Source organism: Tupaia chinensis, unplaced genomic scaffold (genome assembly GCF_000334495.1).
Source record: "Tupaia chinensis unplaced genomic scaffold, TupChi_1.0 Scaffold000063_1, whole genome shotgun sequence".
Taxonomy (NCBI): Eukaryota; Metazoa; Chordata; class Mammalia; order Scandentia; family Tupaiidae; genus Tupaia; species Tupaia belangeri.
The window spans coordinates 2,721,147-2,739,442 of record NW_006159521.1 but is presented as its reverse complement, the minus strand read 5'-3'; the positions used below and the strand labels follow the sequence as shown (position 1 = coordinate 2,739,442).

Genomic DNA, 18,296 nt, shown 5'->3' with positions numbered 1-18,296 from the left:
ACATCTGCAGGCTTAAGCATTGCAAATAATATATTTTTTTTATCCTATGGCTAGATATTTTCACCTAAACACAGTGTTAGCACTTAGACAAGATACAGCTGAAATAGAACTCTTCTTGTTCACGCTTAGGGTTGAATCGGTGATATGTCCTGCTTTACAGTTTATTGCCTTCAAGAGCTTTTAATAGTTTTAGGTAGAAGAGTTTCCACGTAGCCATCAAAAAGAGACACACTATGTTCCTTACTTTTATTCTTCAGGCTTCTGTGTCGTTTCCCTTACTAGGACTGGGCTGTATCACAACCGACCTTTTCCGGGTTTACTTTATACTGACACATACGCGACCCAGCTGAGACAGCTCAGAGTTCTGAGACGTAGCTAATGGGGTGTGGAAGAAAATCTGTGTGTGATGGAGGAATAAAAAATCTTGGTTATTTTAGGAATAACAGACTAGGTTTTTAAAATTCAAGACCTTTTTATTTTGGTTTTGAAGGGAAGAGCACTAGTTTTAAGATGAGTTTGGTTTTGATCTGATAATAACATGAGACAAAAACATGTAACTTGTTTCCAAAGTCACAAAATTACATCATTGCATATACATTTTCTCTACTTCCTGTGGGCGTGTGTGTGTGTGTGTGTGTGTAAAAGAATTAAGTAATCAATGTTGTAGAAAATACTTTTTAAGAGTAATATTATATTCACATAAGGGAAAAGTATTTTTAGCATATTGCTATGATCTTCCAAAAAATACAAAATTAAATTTACAAAAACTGGAAGACTAAGTCCAAGCAGTCTGGTATTTGCTTCAGTGACCTGTACTATCACAATGATTCCTAGCATAAAGCGAGAAGTCTGGGGCCAGCAGGTGGCATGGTGGTTAGAGGCGCTGGACTCCTACATGGCCGACTGTGGTTCAAGTCCCAGACCTAATGGCTTGCTTGCTCTCTCTCTCTCTCTCTCCCTCACCCCCCATCCTTTTCTGGTCAAATTAAAATAAATAAATAAATAAATGGATAAATAAAAAAGTTAAATAAAATAATTCTTTAAAAAAAAGTAAGAAACCTGCGAATTTCAAGTATCTTAAGTAACTGGCAGTACAACATGTAACTACTGTCCTTGCTTTATAGAGAGATACCTTTCCCAATATTTATGATTCAGATCCAAAAACTTACCTAATTTTGCTATCTCCTTGAGGTACTCAGTTCATTTGAAAAGCTCTTTGTCTTTAACACAATTTAGGTGCACTTTCATGAAAGACCTTATCTTAAATCCATTCTGCGGGTTCATTAGAAAATTTCTTCCTGTGTTGCCAGGACCAGCTTGGCAGGAACAGGTTTTTCTGAGTGGGGAAGGCTGTGGATTAGAAATAGACTCAATAACCAACAAGCAAAGACACACGAGCATAGAGAAGCGAGGATTGGGTGGGCACAGCTTCTCTGATGGAGCAGTTGTGACCAGAATCAGCCTCAGGTTTATTCTTGTAAAGGGCAGGAAAATGAGGGGAAAATGGATGTAAAGGGAATGGGGAAGAAGGAAGTAGAATGTAAAGAGATTAGGGGAGGGGAAATTGGAATGTAAAGCCAGTTGGTTTGGGATGTAAATTGTCTGAAGATGTGAAAATGCTGGCATCATATAATTTCTCTGATCCTTTTTGGAGGACAATTTGATAAATGCATGCAGTTAATTTGTTGATATGTTTATGGAGTATATTTAATTTGTGTATTAGTACTGACTTGTCTTTTTGTTTTAGTTAACATTTTAAATGCAGTGGATATTTTAGGTTGTTGATTTTTATTTGTTTGTTGTTGGGTTTTTGAAACTAATTAGATTTGTATAAAAGATAATTTCTTGATAAGCAGGCCTTGCCTAGTATTTGTTAATTATTAGGGGCAAGTTTAGACTGTGTAGTTGTTTCTAACATTGTAATTGTATAAGGTGTCATGGGACTGCGTTGTGTATAAGTCATTTTTAATTTTTTTAGAGTTTTAAAGAAAATTGGCTTATGTTGACGTTGATTTTGTTTTGGATTATTAGGATTAGGAGTTTTATGACAGGGTAAAACTTAAATTTTAATTTTTGTTTGTTTGTCTTGTAAAGTTTTTTGAAGGGGTGTTAAAGTGGAAGTTTTTGTTTGTTTGTGTTAGTGTTATTTGATATGTAAGTAGATTTTGACTGGGAAGCAGTAGGCTATAGTGGGGGAGTATTAGGCCTAAGGGCAGCAGTTTTGTTTTTTTGTTCTGTAACTGTTTTGGAATTTGCAATTTTAAGTTTGTTTAACTTTAAAAGACTGTCATTTTCTTTACCAGGTATTACTTTTGTATTCTTTTTAGTTAAAGACTCTGATATTTTAGGTAAGAGTGTTTAGGTAAGAGTGAGGCATAGCCCTCCAGAGTGTTAGTTGGTGGAGTTATTAAACTAACTCTGTTTTCTTTTTGTTTCTTTTTTTTTTTTTTTTTGAGGGTTTTGTTTCAAGCACTTTTTAATTAAATTTTACAGGGAGAAAATAAAGATGGGAATTTTGTTAGGACCCTCTGTTGTATTTATTTATTTATTTTTTACTTCGTCCTAAGTCTCCTCATACACTGTTCCTTGCTCTGGAAACTAAGGGCATATTTTTGGTATAAAAATTAGGAACTGATGTAATTGTTTGATATTAACTTTATTACCCCTAGCTTTTTTTATTATTTTTTTTGGAGAGGTTTTTGCCATAGGGCGCATGTGCTCGCCAGACAGACAGAGAGAGACAGAGAGACAGAAAGCGAGAAATCACCCCCCCAGGGGGGATGGTCACCCCACAATCCCTTCTCCTCCATTCTCCTCTCAGGATCTTGGGCACGCACGCACACGCGCCCAGTGTGAGTTTTAAGCCACCGGGTCCAGGACGTGAACCACAGTCGATTATGTGGGAATCCAGCAACATAGCCATTACGCTAACTGCTGATCCCATTACCCTTAGCTTTTAACATATAAAATAATATTTGAACATATATATATATTTTTAGATGATTGTGTCCACTTGTTTTATACTCGACAATAATATAATTTACATTTTTTGTTTTATTATTTTTTTTATTTTATTTTGATATCTCCTTACTCTGGTATTTTTTCTGTTTGTTTTCTTTTATTTTGGTATTTTCTTTCTTTCTTTTTACTTTGGTATTTCTTTTTACTCTGGTATTTTTTTACTCTAGCATATCTTTCTCTTTTACTCTTATTTTATTCTATAGGATTCTTACCTTAATAATATTTGGCTGGCTTCAAAGAGTGTTTATTTGTCTGACTTTTTTCCTGTATTCAGGCCCCACGTTGGGCGCCACTTTGCCTGGACTATCTTGGCAGGAACACGGTTTTCTGAGTGGGGAAGGCTGTGAATTAGAAACAGATGCAATAACAAACACACAAAGACACACAAATATAAAAAAGCGAGGATTGGGTGGGCACAGCTTCTCTGATGGGGAAGTTGTGACCAGAACCGGCCTCAAATTTATTCTTTTAAAAGGCAAAAAATGGGGGAAGGGAAAAATGAAATGTAAAGGGAATAGGGGAAAAAAAGATTCAAATGTTTAAAAAAAAGGAAAAAATAAAAGATAAAACCAATTGTTTTTAAATATAAATTGTCTAAAAATATAAAAATGACTGGCACCATATAATTTCTCTAATCTTTTTTCAAAAAACAATTTAATAGACACATATAACTTCCTTTAACCCAATACTAAACAATAATAAAATATTAAATATCAACAACAACAACAAAATAACCATTAACAACAAACAAATACTACTTTCATATATAAATATTTCTCAATAACCCTACTAAAATAACTTACAAAAACACATTTCTGCATGTGTCTACAAGCCACATGTTTTAATCACATGTTTTCAAACTAACTACTGTCCACATTATGTCATCAAACACAATGGTGTTTTTATTGCTGTAAAACTCCGAAAACTTTCCCATATAGCACCAAGTGGCTATACGTCTATTAACCCTCTCCGTGGAGTATGCACTGTTACAGCAGCACTGTCCACAGTGAAGGTAATCCTGTAACTTGCATTGTGCTCACTCCCAGTTCTTTCATTTTTCCTTCAATCCACCTGATCTTTGTTGCAGACCAGATAACAACGTCACAATCTTCATATGTAGATGTCAGGAATTTGTGAAGACAGGGCCGCATTAATGCTACTCCAGCCTCTGAACAAGACCTGTGGTCAAATAATGTATAGTCAACATCCAGTTACTAAAGATTTTCCCTTCCCAGGGAGGATTCAAAATTTCTTCTTTGGGGAACCAGCAGTTAGCGTAATGGCTATGTCGCTGGACTCCCACGTAGTCGACCGCGGTTCACGTCCCGGGCGCATGTGCGTGCGTGTCCAAGATCCCGAGAGGAGAATGGAGGAGAAGAGATTGCAGCGTGACCATCCCCCCTGGGGGGTGATTTCTCGCTTTCTCTCTCTATGTCTCTCTCTGTGTCTTTCTGGCGAGCGCACACGCCCTATAGCAAAAACCTCTCCAAAAAAAAAAATTTTTTTTTTCTTCTTTGTACTCTTAGTCTGTGAGAAATTTTCAGTAGATTTTCTTCCCTCTTTTCTACTTCCACTACTTCATGTTCAATAACAAAGTCATTGACATCATCTTTGTCATAAGGCAGACCTAAGACATCTTCCAAGCTCTCCTCCCAAGATCCCTTCATCGTGAGTTTAGTATTTGGTTTCAGTTTGAGAGCTCCAAGCTTAACATCATTTTCTGCAGATTTGCCTTTAACTTGGAGTCCAAGTAACTTTTGGCATTCAGGCAACACTCCTGTAAGGGTCTTGAGAAACTGTTTAAGATCTAGCATGGTAATACCTTATGAAAGTGCGGTCACTGAATATTTCTGTCCACCCTACTTTACAGTGATAGGGACAGTCATTCTTGAAACCTACGAGGAGGCAACTTTCCTTTGGTAAGGCCTGGAGTGCAGTGGAACCAGCGGCAGCTGAGGCAGGAGCCATTAATTAAGTTTTTCAAATGTCAGAATGATGTTTAACATTGAAATCTGGCTATTTTATATTTTACACATATATTTGAAATAATGGACCTTTGTGACCACTCTCCCACCTTGACCCACTTGACTGTCATTATCCTTAGGGATCCTGACTCTCAACTGAAAAGGCGGCCCCACCACTCTGAGGGAAGAGGCCCCACTGGACTATGAGCGCCTTCCAGAAGAGGGCTTTGCTCCCCAGCACCTGCAGAGGAACGGGCACTGGGGCCCCTTCAGGGGTGTTGAGAAGAAGGCCACAGCAAAAGCTGAGCTAGTCCCTTAGAATGGCTTTTAGGCCACAGAAAGAAATAAGGATGTTTCTCTCTCTCTCTTCCTCTCCGCCCCTCCTCCCTCTCTCCCCTCAGTTCGAGGTGATATTTACTCACTGAACAAAATTTAGAACATCTGGATATGTCAGAAGAAAAATTAAAAACCACCCAACATCAGAGAGCAAAAGCCAACACTGTGGAGGAGGCAGTCACGCTCCGTTACTTCCAACCGTGGGATCTCAGCCAGCGGCTCCACCTGTCATTGCCTCAGTGTCCCCGTCTATAACACAGGGAGACCACTGACGCACACAGGGTATGAGGGTTAGGGGACATGATATTTATGATCCACAGGAAAAACAGCGGACAGCTGTTACTAGGGACATTTTGGTACGTGTCTTTCCTCTATACAAATATGTATTATACAAACATATACATTCGTGCAATTAAAATGGAAGCTACATCGCAGCACATGCTAGAACAAGGAGTCGCTGCTCTCCTTCCAGCCCCAGCTCATGGACGCAGAGCTCGGCTTGCTTTCTGCACCCTCAGTCCCGCGTCACACTGAACATCCCTCCAGGCAGGCTAGAGCCTTCCTCCTAGTTAGAGGTGTGAGCTCCTCCTAAATTCACCTGCGGGCTATTAAGGATCAAAGAAAACCTAGCTTATGCTTTTTCATGAGATGTGACTCATAGGTGACATCTTACTGCTGGATGCAGTGACACTTCTCAGAATGAAACAGAGTTCCCTATTTCCAGGGTCATAGTACACAAGCAATTTAAGTGCACTCCAAGGGTGTGGTTTTAAACAAGATTGCCCAGACTGGCCAAAGGAAAGTCAAGTCTGTCATCCCGTCTTCTCTGATCCCAAAGCAGTGTTTGCGATCTCAGAGCACCTCTCTATTCTGATATTTATTAAATCATATTATCTAAAAATGCATAAAGTTACTTCATCATTTCGGTATGTTCGTGTCCATCCCACAAGACTTGCACTCCTTCTTCAACTTCCGTTGTCTGAGTCACACATAGAGTGGATAACTTCCATGCTCATTGGACAACTGAGTCAATGACCGAATGGGTAACTGACCTTCTACCCAGGCTACAGGGTAAAAGGGAACTTGGGGGCCAGCAGTTAGCGTAATGGCTATGTCGCTGGACTCCCATGTAGTCGACCGCGGTTCGAGTCTTGGACCTGGTGGCTTAAACTTGGGACCAGCAAGTGGCATAATGATTAAGGTGCTGGACACTCCCACATGGCCAACCATGGTTCAAGTCCTGGATCTGGTGGCTTGCTTTCTCACTTTCCTGCTCTCTTTCTCTGTGTGTGTGTGTCTCTCTGTGGCCAAATTAAAGTAAATTAATAAATAAAATTAAATAATTTTTTTAAAAAAAGGGAACTTGAACTAAAAGTCAGATCTCCTGATTCTAGCTCAGTTCTTATATCTTTCTATGCTTTCACTAGGATGACTTATATCTTGTACCGAACCCAAGTGATTCAGCAGCCTTTGTCAGCCCTCTTCATCACCCATTCACCCATGTAGTAAATTAACATAGAGCAGCCACCATATGTCCGGTGCTTCCTCTAATATATGGCTACACCAGAGTTGAGAGTATTGACCTTGGCCATCACTGTTATCAAATAGTCTAAGGGGGCCAAGCCACACTGCCTAGGGAAGGAGGGCCTGCTTCCCTTCCTACCCCTTCCTACCCCTGCGGCAGCCCAGCCTTATAGGGAAGTCAGGTTTAGGTCGGAGAAATTTCACTCTAAGGACTTCCTATGCCCCAATACCTTCTCGGGCACTCTACCTCAGGTACTCAGGCCCTTCCTGCCATCCTGTCTACCTTGTAGGGGTGTGGAATTGGCTCCTCCACATAATTCATTCACAGGGGCCAGCACTCAGGGGCCAAGATGACAGGAGAAACTCAAGCCCACTCCCCAACAAAAGCCATAAAGAAATCAATCCCGCGCGGGGTGGGATTGAAGTTATTTCATTTGAATTGTAAGGTCAAGGTACTTGATACCTGGAGGTGAGAATGAATGAATGAATGGTGAATTAATGACTGCTAAGATGCTAATGGCATATGGCAGTTTAGTGTCTTAGTGTCCCCAAAAGACCATCACTATCTCACAGAGAGGCCTCAAGCTCCATGAGAGAGACACGTTTGAGCTGAGGCTCGTGTGGGTGCTCTTTAAATTTATGGACCCCAATTTCAAGAGCCCCTCCAGCCCCATCCTACCTATTGGATCCCAGTGAAGTCAAAAGTGAGTGTGACCAAAGCTCTGCCCATTGTCATGATGCTGCAAAGTAACCTGGTAGGAATGGCAGGAAACTACACCCTAAAAAGACCTCTTTTCAAATCCAGTTCTTGACTTTGTGTGAGCCCAAGGAAGTCGAGCTGTGGAAATACCACTGTTCCTTCCTGGGACAAGGTGGTGTTGGGAGGTTTCAACCAGGAAGCTGTCTGCAACGCCCAATCTAAAGAGCTGTTTCAGAGCTTCTACAGCGTATTCTTCCTTGGGCATAGGTTGTATCCGACTCCATGTTAGCCACAAATCTCAATTTCTTGGACAACCTTTACTCAGGTTCACCTTCAAGCCCAGACAGAGTGGGGAAGTGCTGGTTTGGATCGTGGGAGTAATGGAAGTAGATGCACAGCAACTGGCTTGGAGAAGTGATGACGGTGAACAAAGAAGGTCACAAGGTGAGAAACTGAAAAAACAACAACTGTAGGGACAGAACAGAATGGGCTATTTATAGGGCTATGAAACCCCATCACCCCATAAAACTTAATAACCTCTGAAGATATCTCTGGGGAGCTAGAGAGCACCAGAGCAGTTGGGCCACAGTTATGATGCTCAAGCCGACCACGAGGTCCCTCTGCAGTGCTCAGGCACGCGTACAGACAGCGGGTGTTCATAGTGACCTCCAAGTCAACAAGGAAAAGCGACATTGTGCTGTGCTATGTCTACTAAGGAAGGTATAGATGAGGTACACTTTCAGAAAGTTCTCTGTTAAAAATGGTCACAAGAGAGGACCAGCAGGTGGCATAGTGGTTAGAGAGCTGGACACTCCCACATCACAGACCATGGTTCAAGTCCCGGACCTGGTGGCTTGCTTTCTCACTCTCTCTCTCTCTCTGGTCAAATTAAAATAAGTGAATGAATAAGTTAAATTAAATTAAACAATTCTTTTTTTAAAAAATGGTCACAAATTGGAGTGGGAAGGTCATGTAGACCTGGATTCGAATGTAGCTCCACCGTGAACTGGCCTTTGGCTATGCAAGTTACTTAACACCTCCTAGCCTCAGTTCCCTTTCAAGCACAGCAGAAATGGTAAGAGCTACCTCACTGAACTGCTGAGTGCCTTAAAAAAACAGCACAGGAGGCCAGCAGGTGGCATGGTGGTTAAGGCACTGGACTCCCACATGACCAATCATAGTTTGAGTCTCGGACCTGGCAGCTTGAAAATCATGCCAGGTGCACGTGTGTGCATGCCCAAAGTCCCAGGAGGAGAATGGAGGAGAAGGGACTGTGGAGTGGTCATCCCCCCTGGGGAATGAGTTCTCATGTTCCTTCTCACTGTCTCTGTCTCTCTCCAGTGAGAGCACATGCCCTGTGGCAAAAACCTTAAAAAAAGAAAAAAGAAGGAAAAGGAAAGAAAAAAGACCACATGGCCTGCAGCCAGCACAGGTGTCGCTGTGGTTTCCGTTACTAGGGAAACTTATAGATCTAACACCCTGGTCCTACCACAGCACCCGACAAATTGAGCATTGTATCTTTTTTTTTTGACCATTGTTGCTACTACGGCTACTGTCGTTCCCACGGAGAGACCAGGGAAGCAGCCATTTTCAAGGCTCAGATGAGCTCTTGGGTGTTAGTGCCCCTACCCAGAGTTAGGTTCCACCCCGCTCTGCACTCCCCAGGCACCTGTCCACACCTGTTAGTCAGGCGTCCTTGTCATTGCGGAGCTGGTGTTCTGGGATGGGTGACAGTACGCTATTGCATTCAGGCAGATTGGGCTCAGTCTTATGAATAGCTTTGGCCAAGCTATTTTTTTCTCTCTCTGCTTCATTTTTCTAACCTGTAAAGGAGAGATTCTAAGATACCTGCTTCCCAGGGAGAGCGCATGGATGAGATGAGTTCTAGTGTACATTTCTCGGACCACTGCCTTGGGGATATAAAAAGTGCCACCAAGTGTTAGCTCGTTATTATTAATACATAATAAATATGCATATGTACATACGTGTGTGCATATATAAATATGCATGTGAATATAATTTGGCATCTTATTAAAATGGACAGTAGGCAAATGAATGAATGACAAAAGTAGATGAGCTGAGAGCAAGTATTTGATTGTTTCAATGACTCGCTGGCAGGTTTGCTAGCAAGGCTGTGACCTTCCTTTTCTATTGTAATTAATGGGTTTGTGGAGATGGGGGGGGTTGGAGAAAAGGGAGTCCACAGTGGACACTAAAGCCCTTTCCAGATTTTGCAAGACACCTTGCCACAGGGGAGGAGTTCAAGGAGTAAAGACCCTTGCCTGAAGCTCTCAGAGAAGGAATCCCATCGGCCATTCTGTGTAAATATACACCATGGCAGGGACAGTCCCCTTTTCTCTGTAGGAAATCCCTTGCTCCCACATTTTGTGTTCACCCTCCTCTGCCCCTGTAAGACGAGGGCATCTGTGTGCTAGGAATGTGCTGGGGGGCACCTGCAGGCACCAGAAACACACCTTCCCATGTACCCCGACTCGGGCTGGCCTGGACACACAGTTGTTTCAATTCCTGTGTCGCATCGTTAGCTGCCGCAGTCGTGTATAAATGGACACGCAAGATCTGGTTGTGAGAAGGTGTCTGGTTTCAGGAAGGCGTGCTCTTGCGATGAGTGTTCCCCAACAGGCAGCCTGGTGCCATTTCCCCGAGCAGGACAGGCACCGCTGCCCGTCTCGAGCTCTTCATCTCCCCAGACCTACCCACAAGTCATCACCACACAAGTGAAAGAGCCACCGGGGGCCGTGGCAGCCTGTCTGGTCGCATGATCACCGTCTTCTTTCCGACGCTTCAAAGCTCCCTGGCCCGAGGTCCCACGGCAACAATCCTGCCTCTTGTCATCAGGTCCAGGTGACGATCTGAAAGCACGCTCCAGGCCGAGCCAGGAATGTTTTTGTCTGACTTGGCAAGTGGCTGCCGTGCCCTGCGGTGGCCAGATATGGGGGCGGGAGATTATTTCTGTTCCCTTCTGGAAATGACCACAAGAGCCAGGCCAGCACAAATCCTGCAGGGAGCTTCAGCTTCCTTCAGAGGACAGGGGAGACTCGGCCAAGCTTGTCTGGGAAACCGAAGCGTCTCCCAGCTGCCATCTCTATCCTGGGCCCCAAAATGAAACCAGAGAGGCCTGGTTAGAAAGAGCGGGTCTTAGAATCTTTACTTCTGCCCACAGGGCCTTTCCTCAGATGTCCAGAGCCCTGGTCTCTGCCACTGCATCTGTGGTTGACACACGCCCCCCTGGTGCTCAGAGAGGGCAGAGGGGTCTATGAGAGGAATCCAAGTCCTACCCTCCAGTTCTGCTTCCCCAGGGGAGGGGAGGGAGGGGGAGGAGAGATGGCTACTGTCATCACGGTCCAGGGAAATGCTCCCACTCCCCCATGAAGCACTCTTCCTCCATCCCCCTCTGCAGAAGGAATCTGAGCTGAACCTTCCCGAGGGCTTTTTTTTTTTTTTTTTTTTTTTTATTTTATTATCATCATAATCTTCTTTCTATTACACTAGATTACATATAACTTTACATTGACTTCCATTGCTTTTTCAAAATGGGATGCCATGCATGTCAGTCAATACAGAGATATCAATCTCCCCGCTTTATCATTCAATATCTTTTCCATGCTTTTCCCAATAATTGTTATTATTATTTTTTTTAAACAATCAATCACTATTTCTCATTTTTGCTTATTAAAAAGACTTCACCCATCATGAAATACTTCCCATACCGGTTCAGTTGAGAATACTATACCGAGGGCTTTTCATTGAACTCTACAAGGAGAATGAAGGAAGAGGTGAAGGAACAGAGTACTAAGTATTCAGCAGTTCCTGTTTATTCGACGGTTATTGAAGGAACCAGTAAAATATGCTGGGTGCTGGGTTGGCAACAGGACAGCCCCTGACACACACCCCGCAAGGATGTTGATAACCCCAGGTGCTGGATTCATGTCCCAGTAGGCCCCAGGGAGCAGCACCACCCCACTCCTTCCTTCCAGCCCTAGTCATTTTACAATGAAAAAATAAATACAATTTTAAAAGTCTAACATAATTTGCTCTCTCATGTGAAGTGGAGGACCTGAACTCCCACAGGCTGAAAGTGCGTGGTAACAGGCATGGTGATTTAGTAGTTGTCATGGAAACAAAACCTGAAACCATAGCCTCAGAAAGCCTCCAGAGGGCCAGCTCAGTGGTGCGGAGGTAGTGCACCGCTCGAGAGAAGCTGGATCCCACATGGTGACCATGGTTTGAATCCCCCAACCCAGACTGGGCATGTGATCAGTGCTTAGGGTCTGGCGGGCTGGAGGGAGGGGATTTTGCCATGACCAGACCCTGCTCTCCCTCTCCCTCTCCCCCTCCCCCTTCCCCTCCTCCTCCTCCTCTCCCTCTCCCTCTCCCTCTCTCTCTCCCTCTCCCTCTCTCTCTTTCTCTCATGCTTTATCATGAATTGAAAAAAGGAAACTTCCATCCACCCTTGACTCACACTTGACTCATACCTGGTACTCACATACTAAATGCTCGTTACAGAGCAGGCAGTGTTACCCACTTGTGTGTGTGTGACAGGGCAGAAGTCGCTGTCCGCACACAGAAGGCTGCCTGAGCAGGTGGCCCGTTGTTGGAATCTAACGCACAGTTGGTACAGCTACTGTTGTAGCTGTGCATCCAGATTATTGTCTAGTGGAAGGGGCCTCCTACGGGCCCCACAAACTGGTAAGGCACCAATAATAGTTCATTGTTGGCTAACGAGTCACTCCCAAATGTAGCAACTTCAAACAACAGTAATCACGGTACTTCCCATGATTCCTGTGGGTCCGGGATTTGAGAGCAGCTCAGCTGGAGGGTCAGTCTCAGGGTCTCACACGCAGTTGCAGTTCAGCGTCAGCTGGGGCTGGGTGTAAATGCGTGCTGGGACTACAGGATGGCTCTCTCCTCTGAGGTGAGTCAGTGCTGGATGTTGGCCAGGGGCCTCAGGTTCTCTTCCTTATGGGCTTCTGGTGTCTTTAAAACATGGTACTGGCTTCGACCAGGGTTATTAGTGCAAGAGATTTAGGCTTAAGTGGCAATGCCTTTTAGAACCTTGCCTCACTCCTAATTGACACTATTATTCTCTACTATTCTTTTTTTTTTTTTTTTTTTTAGAGGTTTTTGCTTTAGGGTGGCTGCGCTCACAGAGACAGAGAGACAGAAAGCGAGAAATCACCCTCTAGGGGGATGGCCATGCTGCAATCCCTTCTCCTCCTTTCTCCTCTCGAGATCTTAGGCATGCACGCACACACGCCTGGAGTGAGTTTAAGCCACCGGGTCTGGGGCTCGAACCATGATCAACTACATGGAAGTCCAGCAATGTAGCCATTATGCTAACTGCTGGTCCCACCACTACTATTCTACGGGTCACACAGACAGCCTTGATTCCACCTGAGAATGGCTTTTACACAAGGGCTGGAAACCAGGATGAGTGGGTCACTGGGCCACCCTGGATGACAGCCACGTCAGGCTTCATCGTCGTGGTATTTCAGGCTAAGCTCTCTGCTGTTTAGCAGAGGTAACAAGTGAGGTGTCCCATTTGTCAAACTCTGCATAGTTGAATGATGCTATCTATAAGTGGACACATTTTAGAGAATTTTTGTGGCAATAAAACAGACAATACTGGGCCAGCCAGTGGCATGGTAGTTCCAATGGCTGGATCCCACATGGCCAACCATGTGGCTTGAGTCCCACACACAGGAGCTTGAAAAACATGCCAGGCAGGACCAGCAGGTGGCATAGTGATTATGGTACTGGACTCCCACATGGCTGACCATGGTTCAAGTCCTGGACCCAGCAACTCAAAACACACTGGGTGCGTGTGTATGCATACCCAAAATCCCAAGAGGAGAATCTAAGAGAAGTGACTGTGGTATGGTCATCCTCCCAAGACACTTTCTGTCTTGCCAGTGAGTGTGTGCACCCTCTAGAAAAAATTATCTCTCTGAAAGAAAAAAAAAAATAAAGAAAAATGCACCAGGTGTGTGTGTGAGCATGTCTGACATCCCAAAAAGGAGGAGACTGAAAGAGAAGGGATTGCAGCATGGCCATCCCCTTCGGGTGTGGGTGTGGGTGTGTTTTCTCACTTTCCCTCTCTCTCTCCAGCAACATGTGCACCCTCTGGCAAAATTAAAAACAGAAATTAACTAACAAACAAAAAGAACCCAGACAATACTCGAAGGCCATCAGACATCATTTAGCCTGTGCCTGACTGTGAGAGGCCTACAGATTACACCTCCCATAGGCACCACCGGCAGCGTTCCGCCAGGTGTCCTTCCAGGACTTTCTACGTCCTTCCCACTGACTCCCACCCTAATAGCACTTAAAGATGCTTCTGTCTACCCCATCCTAACAAAGCTTTCCTTATCTTGTTCCCCTCAGCTGTTATCTTGCTTATCCCCTTTGCAGCCTAATTTCTTTTTTAATTTTTTTTTTTTTTTAGTTTGCTCCAGGGCATGTGCGCTCACTGGAGAGAGAATAAGAAATTACTCTACAGTAGGGGATGACCAGATCATAATCTCTTCTCCTGCATGCTCCTCTCAGGATTTGGGACATGCACACACATATCCAGTGTGTTTTTCAAGCTACCGAACTGAGGATTTGAACAGCACAGTCAGACATGTGGGAACCAGCCACCTTAACTACCACGCCACTGGCCGATCTACACAGCCTAACTTCTTTACAACTTGGCTAAACTTCTCACCTCCCAGTTGCTCCTGCAACCACAAATCCATCTGCAGCCCCTGCAATTCCATGGCAGTTGTCCCTGCTGACCATCAAGGACTTCTTGTTGCCAAAGCCAAAGGACAGTGTTAAGTCCCTCTCTTTCCTGACCTCTTAGCACCGTCTGACACTGTCGAACACGGTCGCTCTTCCCTGGTTTTTCTCTTGCTTCTCTGATCACTCCTCTGTCTCCATTCTGGGTCCCCCTTCTTTCTACCTGCTACTTCAGTGCGGGGTTCCTCAAGCCTCTGTCCCAATTCCATTTCTCACTCTACCCATGTTTCCATGGCGATGCTGTCCATTCATGTGGCGTTCACCTGCCAGCTATACGCTAGTGCTTTTACAATCTGTGTCTGTAGCTCAGATCTCCCTCCCGTTCAGACCCACACAGCCAACTGTGTGATGGATGTCTCCAGTCAGATACCAAAGTGAGCCTGCGGAAAACCAATTTATCATCTCCGCTCCACCCCAGCTCCTCCTCTGAGTTCTCCTGTCTCAGTAAATGGCGTCTTTATCTACTGAGTTGCCAAGATCACCAATGCAGGCATTAATTACCCTTGACACAGCTCTCTCCTTCATCTCAGCTCATCGGTCAGCATGTCCTGTGGGTCCTCCCTCTGATAGATCTCCAGACTCCATCCGCTTGTCTCCACTCCCGAAGTCCGTTCTCTGGTACCACTCACCGTCACCCCCTCAGCTATCTCGGAACTGATCTTCCTCTCTCCTGTCTTCCCCCAAAGCTTAACCACTCTTGTATCATGAGCTGTTAAGATTTTTTGTACATGATTATACTTTTTAAAAACATTTGGTTACTTGCTTTCTATGTTACCTTTTTATTTCATTGTGTTAATATAATATAGTTGATTTCAAGGTATGCTTTACACATAAAGATTCAGGAATAATCCGACTCCCTTATACAGACCAACGCTCCAGATTCATGTGTGGTCTGGATTCCAGTACGTTCTTGTGAGTGACCTTGGCATCCCTCAACCTGCCAGTCAAAGCCCTTATAACCCAGCCCACCACATCTCACCAGCTTCCTGCCACCTACACACCCGTATCCACCCATATCTACTCTTCCAGTCTCTGACGAATCTGGTTTCCTTTGTAGAAGACATTATAATAGGGAACACACTCACCCCAACAGTTCTGTACCTTACAGCATGCCTGCCCCACCTCCAATTACATTTGACATCTGACTTGAGGCCCTAGGCCATCCCCCCTGCCTACATTGTCCTCCTTTGTCCCCTTCCCAATATCCAAGTCTTCATACTCTGATGGAAGTCTACCTCCATGGACCATCCCAGTCCACAATGACCCCTGTACCGTTCTTATCCTTTCTTTCCCTTCAAAAACTGATCACCCAGTACCAGCAGTTAGCATAATGGCTATGTCGCTGACTCCCATGTAGTCGACCACGGTTCACGTCCCAGACCCGGTGGCTTAAAACTCACGCTGGGCGCGTGTGCATGAGTGCCCAAGGTCCCGAGAGGAGAATGCAGGAGAAGGGATTGTGGCGTGACCATCCCCCCTGGGGGGTGATTTCTCTCTTTCTGTCTCTCTGTCTGGTGAGCACATGCGCCCTATAGCAAAAACCTCTCAAAGAACCAAAAAACAAAACAAAACAAAAAACCTGATCACCCTATTGCATTGCTATTGAATTCTCATCGCTATCCTTCCAGCCAAAGCTTTCCTCAGCTATCTCAGTACAGCCCACCCAACTAGACACAGACTCCTGGGGAATCAAGAGCAGAGTGTACATTTTTCTTGTCCAGGGAATTATCTAAGGAGCTTATTATTTGTTAATAACTTGTTCATCTTCGAGCTCCTTTACCTCTCTGAGCCTCAAGCTGTGGAACTGGGGATAACAACTGCAGTATCACCGGGTGGTCGTGAGAATTACACGTGGTAGGGGATAAGAACATGCACTGTACTGTACCTGACAGAGAAGGTGCCCCCAAAACATGAGTTCCCCTTCCCCCAACATCTACTCCTCAGCTGAAAATACAGGAAATACTAGGTAATAGTTTGCAAACTGAATGAATGGATGAATGAATGACTAAATGCATGGCAAAAGACTCAAAGAATGAAATAATGCATTCTTGACTGCACAGTGTGGCCCTGTCAGAGAGGTCAGCGCCTTTCCCTGGCTGGCCCGGGACAGCCTCCTGCCAGAGGGGAGACTGTGCAGGGGGTGGGGGGCTGGTGTGTGCCGTTCGACTCGAAGATCATGAAGTGTTGTTAATGGGCAATCAAGTTTGAATTTGGCTGTTGCTGCTGCAGCCAGCTGATTTTTGTCTGTCTGACTGAGTTTGGAATCTGACAAGATTCCCAGAAGAAAGTGGCAGGCACATGTTTCTTATAAATGGAAAAGAAATTCTTGTGTAAATTAATTTTCACTGGCATAGGCCTGCCTCTGGGCCCTGTAAGAAATGAGAATATGTTGGTCTTGGAGCCCAGGCTATAAATATTTATTCCCACACTGTCGCTGGTGTTTATAGAAAGTCCTTTTTCACTAACGGGCATGCTGTTTGTTCTGACACAGACATAAAACTGTCTGAAAGGCATGGAAGAGCAAGACTTAAAGGGTCTCTGTGAGGAGGGGAGGAGTTTCAGAGGCACTGACCATGTGGTTTTCCAGCTTCCTCCATTGAGTTCATGGTTTCACTTTGAGTTCTTTGGGGAGAGGATGGCTTTGTGGTCAGCTGTGGTCAGCAGAGGAAGTTAACTCTTGTCCAGCCTCACCACAGAAAGCAACAGAGGAGAGAGAGGCTTCTACACCTTTCTTTACTCCCTATTCCCTCTCTCCTCTCCACTTCCAACAGATGTCCCTGTCACCCCAGACCGTGTCTCCTCACCTACATGGGATATTCTTGACTAATATGAACCACGGTTAGGAACCTCAGTCTCGGTTCATTGATATTCTATTAATGCATAAACAATTGAGAGAAAACCTACTGTATGTGGCCACAGATTGACAAATCTAGAAGGGACTTCACTGGTCACCTAGTTCAGGGATTCCTCATAGGGTCCATGGGACTCTTAAGGGATCGGTAGATAGAATTCAATGAGTTGGGACCAGCAGATGGCATAATGGTTACATCACTGGACTCTCACATAGTCAGCTACGGTTCAAGTCCTGGACCCAGAGGCTTAAAAACACACGAGGTATGTGCACACGTGTGTGCGTGCGCGCCCAGAATCCCAAGAGGAGAATGGAGGAGAAGGGATTGTGGCATGGCCATCCCCTCTCAAGGGTGATTTCTTACTTTCTGTCTTTCTGTCTCTCTTGTGAGCACATGCACCCTATAGTAAAACTCTCTCTTAAAAAAAAAAAAAAAAGAATTAATGAGCCCATGAATTTCGATGGAAACTTTTCTAGCTTTATGTTTACTAACTGCTAACTGAAGTTAAGCATTTCCTTCAATTACGAATGGGTGCAACACCCACAGGACAGTGGTCAGTACCTATGGCTTTTTCACCAAAGAAATCCCTATGATTTTTATATCTCATGATAGCTATTGGAAAATTCACAACATTTTCTTACTTCCAATGCTACTTCAAAATCCAGTAAAATGATAAAAGGATAAGTTAAACATGACCTGCCACCAGATCTTGTTATCTGAGGCATCCATAAAAAAGTTTATCTACTAGAGCCAACCAAAGTTTATCTACTGGGGCATGGTGGTTTAGACAAATGCATCCCACGTGGCTGATTGCACAAGTCAAGACCCAGACTCCAGCAGCTTGACAGACATTTCAGGCACATGTGTATGTGCGCCCCAAATCCTGGCAGGATGGAATAGGGAAGAAAGGATTGCAGTGTGACTGTTCTCCATGTGGATCTTTCTCCCTCTCCCTTCCTCATTGTCTCTGGTGAGTACACATGCATGGGCCCTCTGGCAATTTTTTTTTTAAAGAATTTTTTTGTGCTCTGATGACATAAGAGAACGTCCACAGGTGTTGCAGATAAAATGTGTTGACCACTGTTCTGCAGTCCCTAAACA

General features: G+C 44.5%; 1 pseudogene; it reads right to left on the bottom strand.

Annotated features, from left to right (window-relative positions):
• Window positions 1-1,104: 1,104 nt before the first annotated feature.
• LOC102490095 (ubiquitin-like domain-containing CTD phosphatase 1) lies at window positions 1,105-4,907 on the bottom strand (annotated as a pseudogene).
• Window positions 4,908-18,296: the final 13,389 nt, after the last annotated feature.